The sequence below is a fragment of the Equus przewalskii genome, chromosome 13 (genome assembly GCF_037783145.1).
Source record: "Equus przewalskii isolate Varuska chromosome 13, EquPr2, whole genome shotgun sequence".
NCBI lineage: Eukaryota > Metazoa > Chordata > Mammalia > Perissodactyla > Equidae > Equus > Equus przewalskii.
In genome coordinates this window covers 7481489-7495783 of record NC_091843.1, presented here as the reverse complement: position 1 = coordinate 7495783, position 14295 = coordinate 7481489, and the positions used below count along the sequence as shown (strand labels likewise).

The 14295-nt window shown below is 43.1% G+C and overlaps 1 protein-coding gene across 6 annotated transcripts in view; it reads left to right on the top strand.

Moving 5' to 3' along the window:
- The first annotated feature begins 3073 nt into the window (after positions 1–3073).
- Positions 3074–14295, top strand: part of CREBRF (CREB3 regulatory factor) — a 59782-nt gene continuing 48560 nt past the window's right edge. The window contains exon 1 of one of the 6 annotated variants that reach the window (XM_008509894.2): positions 3074–3230. The gene's annotated coding sequence lies outside the window, so the exon portion shown is untranslated. Of the gene's footprint in view, positions 3231–4025; positions 4761–14295 lie in introns of those variants that run through there. The other 5 variants (XM_008509903.2, XM_070569036.1, XM_070569035.1 and 2 more) reach the window with 5 other exon arrangements.

Sequence of the window (14295 nt, the reverse complement as noted above, 5' to 3'; positions counted from 1 at the left end):
AAGGACACAGCTTTTCCTGGAGATTTTCCAGCTTTGAGTTAATTAATCTCACTTCTGAAGCTGTGAGATCTTAACATATCACACAGGTCCAGAGGGATTGGGAAAGAAAACACTTGGACTCGAAAGGATAACACTCATTTAGAAGACGTACACATGATCCGCAGGCAGGGCTCAGTCTGTGCTCTAATGAAGAATTAGACACTGTGCAAACTCTAGGTTATAAGGAAAGTTAGGACCTGTGGCAACTGTTTTAATTTTTTCAGGAGAACTGAATGTTAAAGTTAGAAGGATCACAGAGAACATCCAGTTCTAGTCCAGATTCCTTATGGTAAAGAAATTGGAACCCAGACAGATCCAGCTCCTCACCCTGGATCTCATAGTTGGTGGTACAGCTCAAATTGGGGTCTTGGCTCCAAGAACAGTGTTCCAAATACATCAAGGTTTAAAATGTTTAATAGTTAAAGTGGGTGAAATGTCTGCATATACAAAGAATATTTCTAGAAGGACACACAGAGCATGGGTAACTGGTTGCTTCTGAGAAGGAGAAATGAGTCGCCAGGAAACGGGGTAGGAGGGAGATTTAATATTCACTGAATACCTTTTTATGTCTTTTGAATTTTCTACCATGTATATGTTACCTAATCAAAAAATAAATAATTTACTTTTAAGCATTCAATGGAATCCTAAGTACTGCTTTGTTTCCCCCCATTGTCTCACGTTTGGTAAAACATGTTTTTCTGACTGCGGCTATCCCAGTATGTACATGATGCTGCAGCAGCAAATTTAAGCACTTTGGAAGTGGCGATGGCAGGTGGTGACTACTCTGTGGCTAGAACAAGAAGAGCCTCCCGAACCTCAAGCCAATGCTATTCCAGAGTCCCAACTTCCTGCCAACTGTGACTGTGGCACAATCTGGCAGGAGAACACCCAGGGAAACACAAATCAATTAGCAGTCAGTGATTTCATTCACTTCAGAGCAGGATATAGTCATTCACAAACCTTGATGGAAAGGTCTCTGTTAGCCAAAACTCTGTCCTTTCCAAGACAACGAAAGATGCAAAGGCGGGAATCCAATGTAATTCATTAGTAAGCGCTGTCCACGGGCAGAGCCTCGTGCTAGGAGAAGAATCGGGCTGCTCCTTGATCCCAAGGAACTGTTGCCCAGCCGAGGTAATGAAAATGCCTGTGTCCAGAGGGCAGTGTCACAGTGGAAGAAATAACCATCTGGTGGAGTTTTTCCAAATATAGTATTACAAGAGAAGATAGTCTCTGATGTATTCCATGGAGACTTAATGTATCAGTGTCATATGAACAAGTGAGAGGAACCCCGCTCAAACTTCCCAAGGTATTTTTTCTATTGGAATTTCAATTTTAAACTCCGGTTTATGTGGAAAATTAGAATATGGTATGTTAGACTAAAAAAAGAAAATAATTACAATCCTGCTACTTCCTGTGCAGTAGGGAAAATACTCATTCCTTCATTGGGTACTGAGACCCTAAGGTGTTGTGAAGGATAGAGAGATGAGATTTGCTTTTACTTTCCTCTGAGGTATCTACATATACCTACCTATTAATGTTGTGTACAAAAGCATTATTTTAGTGGCTGTTAAACTGCTAAAGTCTAGAGTTATCCTTACTTGCTATTTCGTCTACAGTAGATCTTCTAAATGATGTCCTTGAAACAACTGAATACTACCACCATTCACTAAGTGCTCGCTACATGTGAAGGACTTACCATAGTGCTCTGTGAATTTTTTCACTCAATTCTCACATCAACCCTACAGGGTACTTAAGATGAGCCTCACAGAGGTTCAATAATTTGTGCTGCTTCACACGTGGTAGAGCAAGGATTCAAATCCAGGTTGTTATTTAACCAGTATTTAATGACTGCCTCTGTGCCCGGCATGAAAGGTAGAGGCTGAACAACACTGCTAGTCCCTGCCCTCTTGAAACTTACGATCTAGAAAAGTCTTTCTGATTCCAAAGTCCGCGGTTTTGACATTGACATTATACTACTCCCCTAGATCTGTGAAAACAGGAGCCACGTTTTCAAAGGCACTTACTCCTAAGAGAAAACTGAAACCCTAAAGGAATCTGGCCAAGCAATTCTGTTCCCCAATCCTCCTTTCTCTATGCTTACTAAAATCAGATTTCTGTTCTGTGCTCAGAAGGTAAATTCCGTGCCCTTAAGAAGTATAAAGAACAGTCTGGAAGCACAGGCTGTGATAACAGTCCTGGGTTCTCCAGTTGGGTCATTTACTAGCTGCCTGACCTTGAGCAAGTAACATAACCCGTCTGAGCCTTAGTCTCCCCGTCTGAAAAACTGGTATATTACCATTGTGGGCACTTGTAGGGATAACTAACTGAGATAAGCCCACACATAGTATACGGTCAACAATAAAGGGTCGTTGTTGCTATTAACAGGATTAGGGAGCACAAGAAAACCTCAGGCCCATGTGTTACGAAGGCTTGTTTGTCTAGGCGCTTCTAGCAGCATTGTGTGTACAGTTGTGTACCGGTCTTCTGTCTTAAAGGTGCGTGCAATCTGATTGATCCCAGTGTGAGGGCATACGTGCGCAATAAGTATTAGTTGAATAAATGAATGAACAAACGAACGACTGAAGGCAAGGTCAGCCTCTCAGTGCATTAAGAGGTTCAGATGGGGAGGACATTCATGAAACAGAAGGTTGATACACTCCGCCTCCGAAGTTAACGCCCTCTGTCCCCGTAGCCCCCTGCAATTTTCAGTGAACGTAAACTGTAAGATGGGCATTCGGACACGTCAGGCCTCACCGCGCAGCTGTAGATCAGATAAAGTGCTAGACGTGAAAACCTTTGTAAACGAACGTTCTCTACAAACGTGAGCGCGGCCCCGTATCACAGATGGCCCACGCCCACGCCGCAGTGGCAGGCACCGAGCCCCCGCTCCGCCCCCTCTTCCTGGTTTTTCCCGGCAACCCGCCCCTCCGGTGTCATGTGACAGGGGTGCCCTGCCGGGCCGAGCTCCTGATTGGCCGGGATGCAGAACGCCTCGCGATTGGCCCAAGGCCGGCGGGCCCCCGCCTCCCTCCTCCTCCTCGCCGCGGCCCACGTGAGGGGGGCGAGTCACGCGATTTCCGGGAACCCGTCAGGAAGGACATAAACAAAACAAACCCGAGGCAGCATGGAGAGGGGCCGCGGCCCCTGCAGCGGAACCGGACCCAGACCCTGAGCCGCCCCCACACCCACAGGTGAGCCCCGCTGCCTGCCGCCGGGTGCCCCAGGGGCCTGGGCTGGGGAACGAGCCGGGCGGGGGGCGGAGGAGGGCCGCTGGCCTAGGAGGCAGCAGCGCCGGGGCTCTGGGCCGGGCCGGCGCGGGGCGGGGGCCGGGACCAGGGCCGAGTCTGGGGGCGCGCGGGCCGCAGGCTGCCGCCTGCCGGTCACGGGGGCTCCGGTCCCCTCCCCCACCCCCGGCCCGGGACGGTTATATAAAAGCGCGGGGCGGCGGTGGAGGGGACCCACGGGCGGGCGGCAGGCTAGGCCAGGGGTGGGCAGCGCCGGGCGTCCGCCCTGCCAGGCTGGGCCCTTCACCGCTGCCTCCGAGCCCGGGGCCGTGGCTGCCGGCAACCGGCCTGTCAGAGAAGCGAGCGGGTGGGAGGGGCCGGGGAAGGGAGGGGAGGCGAGGCTGGCGGGGGAGGAGGAGAGAGAGGGGCGTGTGAGGAAGGGCCGGGGCCACGAAGGTTGGACCCGGGCTGGCAGGAGACGAGGAGGCGCGGGCTGGGGTTGGGGGGGTCCAGGCAGGGGTGTCTCGGGGGTAGCCGCTCCCCCTTCCCGTCCCCGCCCCAGCGACAGGCGAGAGGGGCCTCCCTCCCGGGATTTGTTTATATGTCTTCTCAAAGCAGCTTGAAGCGGCTCGTAGGCGGAGCCCTCGGAGCGGAGTGGCAGGCGATGCTGCCCAATGGGGCAGGCTGGCGGAGGCTGCCACGCCAATGGACGTGGGGGAGGCGGTGCCGCGGGCCCCCAATTGGTTAGGCTGTGCCGGGGGTGGGCCGGGTGGGGCGGCCATGTTAGATGGGAGGGGACCTATGGTGGTGGGTCACTGGGAGGGGAGGAGACAGGGCAAAGGGCGAGGGAGCCGGGCCGGGGGCGTTTCGGGTGTCCGAAGGCGAGTCCGATCGGACCAGGAAGTAGCACAGGGGAGCCTGACCCCGACCCAGCGCTCTCCCCACCCGAGCAGAGGAGGCAGGGAAGTACCGAGGGCAGTCTAGCCGCCCCTGGGGGTGGTTCCTGGGACTAGATGAAGCTCAGTCTCTGGATTCTCCCTCTTTCTCGGCCCTACGCTTCCTGACAAACCCAGCCGCCAAACCCTGTAATTGCCCTCCTTTAACCCGAGAAAGCAAACCTTTCTGCTGTTTCTGAGCGGGCTTGAGCCTTAAGACTACCTTAAGAAGGTACTTGGATAACTAGCGGTCTGAATTTCTGCACCAGGCCTCAGATAGAGGCAGGCAGTGAGGAGGAAGTTCTGCTTTTCTGGATTTTGCACGGAGAAAACCAAGACTAGAAAAGCCGAGAAAGTTAAGGGCTGGGCGGGGTTTCCATGTTTTCATCAGAATGCCTTCTAAAGATCAGGCCTCTGTGCTTGCCCTAGTCTTAGTAGTGATTTGCCCCTACTACTCGTGTAAATTGGTAGCGAACGTAAATCAACTTGAGAAAACTGAGCCTTGAGAAAATTATTTAGGTTTGAAGGTTCTTTAGGATTTTGTCTTGCGAATACCCTGCAGGTGAGAGATAGGATCAAGATCTGACTTATTTCTTTTAAAAAAGCAGAATATAAGACCTCTGTGTAAATCTTATGAGCTGTGATAAACTGTCACTTGATTGTACTTCTAAATTTTTTTTCTCGTTTTCTTTTAACCCAAAATAGCTAGGAGAAACACCAAAGATGAGGGTGGACGTGGGTGAATAGAAAATCACTTGTTTTACTTTGTTTTGTGATTATTTTGGCATCATGTTAGCCTTATTAAATGCTTAGTTTAGCTTTATGTTAACATCCGATTACAACCTGTGATTGCGTTGATATTGTCAAGGGTATCAGGCTTTTGATGCATCTTTGGTTAAGCACTTAGGGTAGGAACACGCCTTAGCTGTAGCGTGCAGAGGCTATTCAAGTTGACTATATTTATTTAGAAATTTGCGTTATCTCCTATTTTGTTAACTAGGGAAAAATAATAATTGGTAAATAAATGATTTGTCGATTTCTTTATTAATTTGACGTGATATGATTGACTGACAGTTCTGTTAAGAATGATATGTAAAAACATAGTCCCTGATAATTTGATAGACTTCAGTTCTTAAATACAACTTTTGCAGCAAATGAAAATAATAGCTCATTTTTCCTCTTATTCTGGGAATGGCAAATAGATGCAACAGGACTTATTTGAGTGAAATTCTTTTGTATGACTGATACGGCAGCTTTGGAATTTTTAGGCTAGTAAGCGTAGAAGAGGCTGGATAGATCCAGAAGAAGAGACTTTGGATGCTCCACTTAACATCCCATTCTCTATCTGTTACGGCAGGTGAAGACAAACTTTTACAAAGACTGTGTCCTATTTAGTTTACTAGTTCATGGTGTGTGGGTTCTTGGATGCCAGTGTTAAAGAGTAAGGGAATAACTAGTATGGTTCCTGGTGCTGGTGAACTAAATACAAGTGACAGTAAAAGTACAATGAGCTTGTATGTTGATTCTATTAACGTAGCACAATTTTGAAAAGATTAAGAGAACTGAATTCACCTTTTGCCTTTAAAGTTTAGTTTTTAGTCAAGATTGACAATTATATGACTTTGAATGAATCAGCAGAGGTTTGTTTCTATGTGGGTTTGTAGTTGGATATTTGTGGTAAGAATTCTCTTTCACCGTATGCAGTAGTTCATCTTGCAGGGCAGATAAACTCTTAGGCTAGACATAAATTTGTCAGATCATTGGTTCTGATGATTCTGTGATAGAGGTCAACAGACTTATTCTGTACTGGGTCAAGTAGTAAGTATTTAGACTTGTCGGTCGTATAGTCTTTGTCACAACTACTCAGCTCTAGAAATTGTAGCATGAAAACAGCCATACTCAGTATGTTTGGGCTATATTCCAATAAAACTTTATATATAAGAACAGGCTATGGTCGAAGGCTGTAGTTTGTCAGCCCTGTTCCAGGACATCAGTCATTGTGTTTTAAGTACTTAGATGTTAAGATATTGCAGAATATACACACATTTCCTTAAGGTAATATTTGAGCACTTGCAGAATGTACATATCTCTTGCCTTGAAGAGTTTTTAGAGTAAGAGCACATGGCAACGTTGTATTCTAGATTTTTATTTCATTTACAAATAGATGTTCTCCTGAAAAACTGTTTAAAGCAAATGTTAGAATATTAAGTCCTGTTTATTTTAGAGATGCGTTCTGATTGAAAAGACTTTGGCTTTAAGATATGATACTTAAGAACCTTAATATATTCAAACTTATGGTCCTGTTTAGGTTTAAAAGTGCTTTTAGCATAGCTTTCCTAATCAAACTGTGTACATCTGTTTCGAGAGATGTTAGTCAAGTGATTAGTCAACACACATAGCTCTTAGAGACGTTTAATTTGGAAGCCCACATTGATTGTGCCATTGCCTGAAATGTTTATAGAATTACCTAGATAGGGTAGGATATTTTTTCAAACAAGACTCAAAAGATAGCAGGTTGCCGCCCCTCCCTGTCCTCAGAAAATGTCAAGTGGTGCTAAGTGCCCACTGAAGCAGAGATGCTATAACCTAAAAATATTATGCAGGCAAATACTTAATTTTTTCGTGGGTAGCTTTTTGCTGTGTTTTTATGTGGTATTTCACCAGTTTTGTTGACTTAAACTAGATTTCAAGTGCAAGCATGAAAGTTTAGAAAGGAGAATATATTGACCTCTTAAAACTGGAAGGCGTCACGGGGCTGGTGATCTTGTTTCTGGTTCTGGTTAACCTACTGTTTGGCTGGGTGAGCATGGGCATTTCAGTTTATTAATTTGTACTAGTAGGGATTAATGATGTTTTCTACCTCATAGAGGGATATTGGGAAATTATTAGTTATTGTGTTCTCAAGCTTTTGTGCTTTGAATATGCTAATACTTCGGGCTACTTGGAACTACCTCTCAAATCTGGATTTGATTTTTTTTCTCTTAGCTTAATTGCCTCTCAGTTTATCTTTATTAGCCCCACTCTACAGTATTTCTCTATCCATTTAGTAGTGAGCAACTTGAGGTCAGAGTGTGCCTCTTATTTCTGTATTCCCAGTGCCTCACACTGTGCCTGAATCCTTTTAGTGCCTCTGAACTGTTTAAATAAATGAGTGAATTGCTGAAAGCTGCTTATCTGGAAGGTAACAAAGTCAGTCTACTATTAGTAGAGATGTTGGGCTTTTCTTAGTTGGAAGGGAGGAATTAATCACCATCTGAGCAAGAAACATTCATTTTAAAATTGACCCTTTCTTTTAAGAAAGTTTATAGAGAAGCTATTTCTGTGTGTGTGAGAAGCTATTTTAATGATGTCTGAAAGTCCCTTGCATTCTTTTGTTAATTTGTTTTCAGATACATTCCATTAGTTAGACTTGTTGAATATTCCTTCCAGGCACGAAAAAAGTTGTGCTTTGTCCTTTGGATTTGTCATTAGCTCTTGGCACACTTGATCTCTGGGTGTTTGGCAAATGTGAGTGGAACCTCTTATTTCTTGGAGGTTTGGGATAATTGTTCATGTGTATAGAAGGGTCTTTTTTTGGGGGGAAGCAAATGATTTTTGGTAAAATCATTCTTCCTGATGAGTCTACTTCACTCCAGTGGGAAGGGCTGTACTTGAGAGAGTTTGATGCAGGGGGCTGCCGTCATACTTTGTACAATCCTGTTCCACCGCCAGCCAAGCCGTGTGTGCCTTTTCACTAGTTCATGACCTCTCTTCCAAAATCTGTATGGGAGCTCTCCTCCCTAAACAGCTTTCTAAACTATTCTTCTCCCTACTAATTCCCAGCAACTCTGTCATCCCATCATTCTGTCCTTTTAACATCAAAACCACTTTTACATCTTCTGTTACAAAGTTATATTTTTACTCGTTTATCTTTGGGTATTGTTGGCTTTGACAGTTTCCCATGAAAGCTTCACGAGCTTGCTGATTTCTTGTCCTTCAGACTCTTGTACTCTGATTTTCTTCCGTATAATCTTCTTTCTTGGAGAGTTTAAGGTGCTCCTTTTATTTTATTGAGCAAGTCCCTTCTGTGACTGCTACATACCGTTCCTGATGCAGTCTGCCTTCTTCTCTCTTATATGATTGCCATTCACAGAGAAGTTTAAAGCATTACAAAAATAAAACGAAAGAAAAGGTCCTTGATGGTAGGGGGAGGATATAGGGATAGGGTGGGATGTACTTTGGTTCAAAAGATTCGTTGACGAATCCCTTAAAGCAGCAGGGCTTCTAGCATTCTGCTAGCGTGGTATAAGATGAGGCAGACTCCGCAGTTTTTTCAACTGCTTTTTAGTAAGGGTTTTCGTCCTTACTGTTGGAGCCTCAACTGGAGTTGTGCGTAGACTAGTAGAGCAGACAGACGTTGCAGTTCAACGTTATGATAATATTTAGAACAAAATGTTCTGAAAATGTGGAAGAGGGACTACTGGCTCTGCATGGGAAAGTTGGAGAAGGGTCACAGAAAGGTGGCACTTGCACTGGTTTTTGAAGGATAGTGAAGGAAGCATTCTAGTCCAGTCAGCAAGGTATAAAATGTATACAAGATGTGTGGGGTCAGGTTGGTATGAGGAGGCTTCAACTAAGGCAGAGGCGTGGGGAGCGGGGTAGATGGAAGAGGAGGTGATTACTTTGTGAGGTTTAGGAGGAAAGAACATTTTTACTTTGCCCTTGTCCTCATTCTCCTGGGCTTGCTCTATACTGTCAGGTCTCCCATCTCTTTTCTCTGTAGCTCTGGGTTTCGTTGATCTCTTTTCCCCTAGTTTTTAGTTTTTCTTTTAGTCCCTCGTTAAAGTCTGACACACCTCCCTCCTTCTTCTCTCTTCTAATCTGCTGGTACCAAGGTACCTTTGATTCTGACGTAGTGTGTCCCTTGCCTGTATTTCACCTCCTTGCCTCCATCCTTTCCTTTATTCCTTTTGGGTTTCTTTTCCCTTTTTTTAACTCTTGCTTTTCCTTTTCATTTGCTTTATAAATTCAAAAAAACCACAAAAATTCTTTCACCCTATTTGCTTATTTCCCCTGTGAACAGCAATATATGTCTCAGTTGATTCCGTCTTGGGAAATCTTGTAAGATCAACTTGTCTTTGATACTTGTCCAAGAACTAATTATCCATCTCTATGAATTTCCTTTTATGAAGCGTTTTCCTTTGTAGTCAGAGACGCCACTTCTCATAGGCTACAATGCAGAATAAGACTACTTATATGCAGTTTTCTACTTCTTATGTACCTTAAAATTGTTCTGTGATGAGATCCAATTCAAATCTCACCTTTTCCTGAAGCTTTCCCAGTGTTTCCCAGGTAGAGAAGATAGTACTCTCTTTGTCGTTTTACAGTATTTTACAAACACTTCTTTTAAAGTTAGCTTTATTGAGGTATAATTTACATAAACTAGAATTCACCCAACTTTTAGTTTTGACAAAGGTATGCAGTCATCTCCCACCTCTACATTCATGATGTGGAACATTTCCTCCCTTACTGCAGAAAGTTCCCTCATGCCCCTTTCACGCCTGGCTCCAATGACTGATTTGCTTTCTATCACTGTAGTTTTGTCTTTTCTGGAATTTCATATAAATGCAATCATAGAATGTGTTGTCTTTTCAATCTGACTGCTTCTACTTAATGCTTTTGAGATTTCTTCATGTTGTTTCAAGTATCAATTGAGTACTTGTTATTGTGTAGATGTACCACAATTTGCCTATGCATTTACCAGTGATAGATATTTGGGTTGCTTCCAAATTTTAGGCTATGGTGAATAAAGCTACTATAAACAATCATATACAGGTCTTTTAAATATCTCTTTTAAAATTAACTACCTTTTATTTGAAGATGGAGTTGCAGATGGTTAAGAGCGAAAGTCCTGGAGTTAGCTATATTCCCAGACTTTTTGCTAGCTCTGTGGCTTTGAGAGTCTCTAAGCTTAGATTCCCCGTCTGTAAAATGGGACTGGATGGAGATGGGAGCAGGCTGGAGAGCACAGGCCTGTTTACAGGGATAATTCTCACTTTAATTCAAGTAATCGTTTTGCTGGGAATATGTTCCCAGTGTTGTCATGTCTGATTTTCTTTTCCCAAGAGAATGGCATTTGATGCTAGGAATCAGAAATTTTATATGAAATTTCCTATTTAAGTGCTGGCAGTTAAAACTTAATTTTTTAAAAAACACTAATGGGTGGGCAGAACAAAACCCATACTACAGGCATTGTTTTGTGGCTGCAGTCCAGTGTGAGACCTTTGCTTTAGATCTTCAGTTAACTTGTCTTTTGTTTAAAATGTAGGTACTCCTGGTAGAGGAAACTTGTTGGGACCCTGTTACCTTTGTTGTATGGCTTAGCGTAATAACTTGCTGGTTGTGTAAACTCCCAAGTTAAAAACTAATGAGTTGCTGTAAATGAATTTTATTCTTTCCTCTGATTGGAGGGATGTGAGACTACTGAGTGTCTGATGGGAGGGCGGGACTGGGTTCCGGTTACTCTGTGCTTTAGCTACTGCTTCTATTCGATGCTCTGTTTTCCTGGCAGTTCGGATAGTCTGCCTCCTTTGTTTGATTTATTTTGAACCCTGTTGAGACAAGTATAGTATAAACAGTGTGTTTGTTTATTAGAAACTGTGTAAGGTATAGTGGATATAAAGATAAATTTTCTGTGAGTCCATTCCCTCGAGTTGCCTGGAATCTGTGGTGAAGCCGGTGTGACTAGAAAAAAGAGAGAAATTGAATGTCGTCGTTTGAACAGTAAGAGCAATAAGCTCTCTAAGAAGCCCTGTCCCCTTGTAATTTATTTGCCAATTCTTTATTGTGTATAGAGATGACTAGTTTGCTAGCTTTATGAATTTCTTTGTGAATCCAAAGATTCTTTTGCTGATTAAACCAGCATAATTGACATTCACCCTCATAAAGCCGGGGGCAAGGGTGTTAAATGACCTGTGTATCCCTTATTCACCCTAGTTCCAGGCAGTTGGGTTTTTGTGATAATTAAGTGTGGAATTTAGACAATCTAGGATTCTGAGTTGAGTTTGGGTTTATACCTTCATAGCAGCAACATCTCAGGGACATCTTACACAGGGAAGGAATCTGAGAATAAAAATAACCACCATTTATTGAGTGTCTGTTTGGTGCCAGGGCTAGATACTTTACATAGTATCACAAATCACAATATCCCTACAAAGTAAGAGGGGGAATTATTGCATTTATACATAAGGGAAGGCAAGTGAGAATCTGGAGTGAAACTCCAAATATTTGGTTATAAGGCAGAATCTTTTATCTTGAATCTAGAGTTTACTTCTCATAGACCAAGGCTTTTAGGAGTATTAGAGCCAAAGGGACAGCCAGCAATGACTGCAAAACGGTATTCAAACCCTCTGTAGCTGTCTGCTTACGGCCTCTGTGGCAGCTGTTCTGTAGTGCTGTGCCGGGGCTGCAGTAGTCCCTCATCAGCACTTTCACTTTCCGCAGTTTCACTTACCCACGGTCAGCTGTGGTCCGAAAATTTTAAATGGAAAATTCCAGAAATAAACAATTCGTAAGTTTTAAATTGCGTGCACTTCTGAGTGGCATGATGAAATCTCGTGCCATCCCACTCCATCCCGCCAGGGGCTGAATCATCCCTTTGTCCAGCATATCCACGCTGTATATATGCGACCAGCCACCTTGGTTATCAGATTGACTATATTGGGTTTGGTACTATCGGCAGTTTCAGGCATCCACTAGGAGTCTGATAGGCCCCACGGATAAGAGGGGGCTAGTATATAGCCCATTTCACACAGGAGGAAGGAATTTGAAGGCAATTTCAAAATTGTCTCTAGTTATTATTCAAGCTACTTTTGAAGAAGTGTCAAATCTGGAAAAGGAGGGAGGAGACAATACATTTTGAAAAAGAGCCAACATCCCTGATAACAGAGTGCCAAAGTTATTACACTATGTCCAGAGTGTCCTGTGATGGATGTTTCCCTGGAATCTTGCTGTAAGACTCCAGTGTGTTCTCACCTGCGCCACTGTGTTTTTATGCTGCTGCCTTTAATTGTATTGTTCCCTTTTTACATTTGTAGATTTCTACAGAACAGCTTGGAAAACTTATGATTCTTTAAAACTCAAATCTTTAACCATCATAAAATATTTTGTTTTAATTAAAAAACGTGTGTGAGAATATATATACAATGGAATACTACTCAGACATAAAAAAAGACAAAATTGACCCATTTGCAACAACATGAATAGATCCTGAGGCTATTAGGTTAAGTGAAATAAGCCAGACAGAGAAAGGCAAACACCATATGATTTCACTCATATGTGGAAGATAAATGAATACATGGACTCAGAGAACAGAACAGTGGTTACCAGAGGGGACGGGGGTTGAGGGTGGGCACAAGGGGTAAAGAGGCACATATATGTGGTGACTGACAAATAATAGTGTACAACTGAAATTTCACAGTGTTATAAACTATTATGACCTCAATAAAATTTTTAAAAATGTGTGTGTGAGAGAAGGAGAGAGAGAAAGACAACAGTATAACATGTATCAATCCCAGTGCCTGGATTCAGTGGGTTTAAATAATTTTTAATCTCACTCCTTCCTCTACCCTCTCCTCCCTAGACAAGAATTATCCTAGGTCTTTAAAATTGACTGAAATTCAAACAGTACTCTTCCTGGAAATTTTTTCAAAAATTCAGGAGTACAATTTTAAATATTTTTACTGTATTATATAACAGTGATTCAAGACTCAAATTAACAAGCTACTACAAGATACTTTGGAGCACATAAAAGATGCTTGATAAATATTTATTGAATGACTGACTTCTTTGTACTGTCCTCTTTGTACGTGAAGAATGTTGCACCTCTGACTCCTTATCCAGAAGGAACTGTGGTCTCAGGGGATTTCCATTGATTGTCAGTTAACTCTTGTCTGGATGCCAAGAACAAGGCATTACTTTTGGCACTGTAGTGAAATAGACATGAGAGAGAATAATCATTCCCAAAGATTTTACAATCTGGTTAGTGGAGGAAAGGAGTTGGGGAGGAGGAAGAAGAAAAATATTGTGAGCAAAGGCATGAAAGGGCTGGAGTCTCACTATTGGAGATCCTTAGTGGAGTGAAGTGGGACTGTAATTACGTACCTCAAGGATTTGGGGGAAGTTGTAAGATCAAGCTAATATTAGTGTTATATTTATAGAAGAGTAGTGGAAGATGGGGTTGGAAAGGTAGTTTGATTGTGTCTGAGTATTTTGAACATTATCCAAGAGATGTTTCAAAGTTGCTGAAAACATATGAGCACAGAATAATTTTATAATGGGACATAAGAACTGGAGGGAGGGGTGGGAGATGGAAAGATCTGTAGGGCAAATATTGGAATGGTAAGTATAAAATGATGAGGCCAAGTAAAGGTTGAGAAGGTGGGAAGGGCAAAGTCATACACATGCATTTGTGCTCGATACAAGGTAAGTTGTCAGTATATCTTTGTTAGAATTGGCATGATTTAACAAAGCAAGTGAGGAGGAAGAAAAGAGTCAAGGCTGAGATGCGTGTTCCATGCCTGGATGTCTGAGAGTGATGGTACTATTGACAGAATAGGAATATTTGGATAGGAACGTGGCACATTGTGTCTGAGGTCATGGGATGTGAGTGAACATGGAAATCCTGGATCTCAGATGGTAGGGCTCGTGCACTTGTGTGTTTGGGCTGAAGATGTAGATTTTGGAGTCCTCTAGAGATGATCTTTAAGGCACTGAGAATAGAAGTGGTCTCTCTGATGATAGGTTTGCACAGAGGCATCCATTTACAGAATGACCTTGGACAAATGTCTTATTCTTTTGGGGGGGGGGTGGAGATTAACCCTGAGCTAACATCCTTGCCCATCTTCCTCTGTTTTATATGTGGTATGCCTGCCACACCATGGCTTGATAAGTGGTGCTAGGTCCACACCCGGGATCCAAACCAGTGAACCCCGGGCCGCCAAAGTGGAATGTGTGAACTTAACTGCTGCGCCACCAGGCTGGCCCCCAAATCTCTCTTGTTCTTGCTGAACTTTTCTTAATGTAAAAACTGTTGGACAGAGGGTAGAGGATGGTAATGA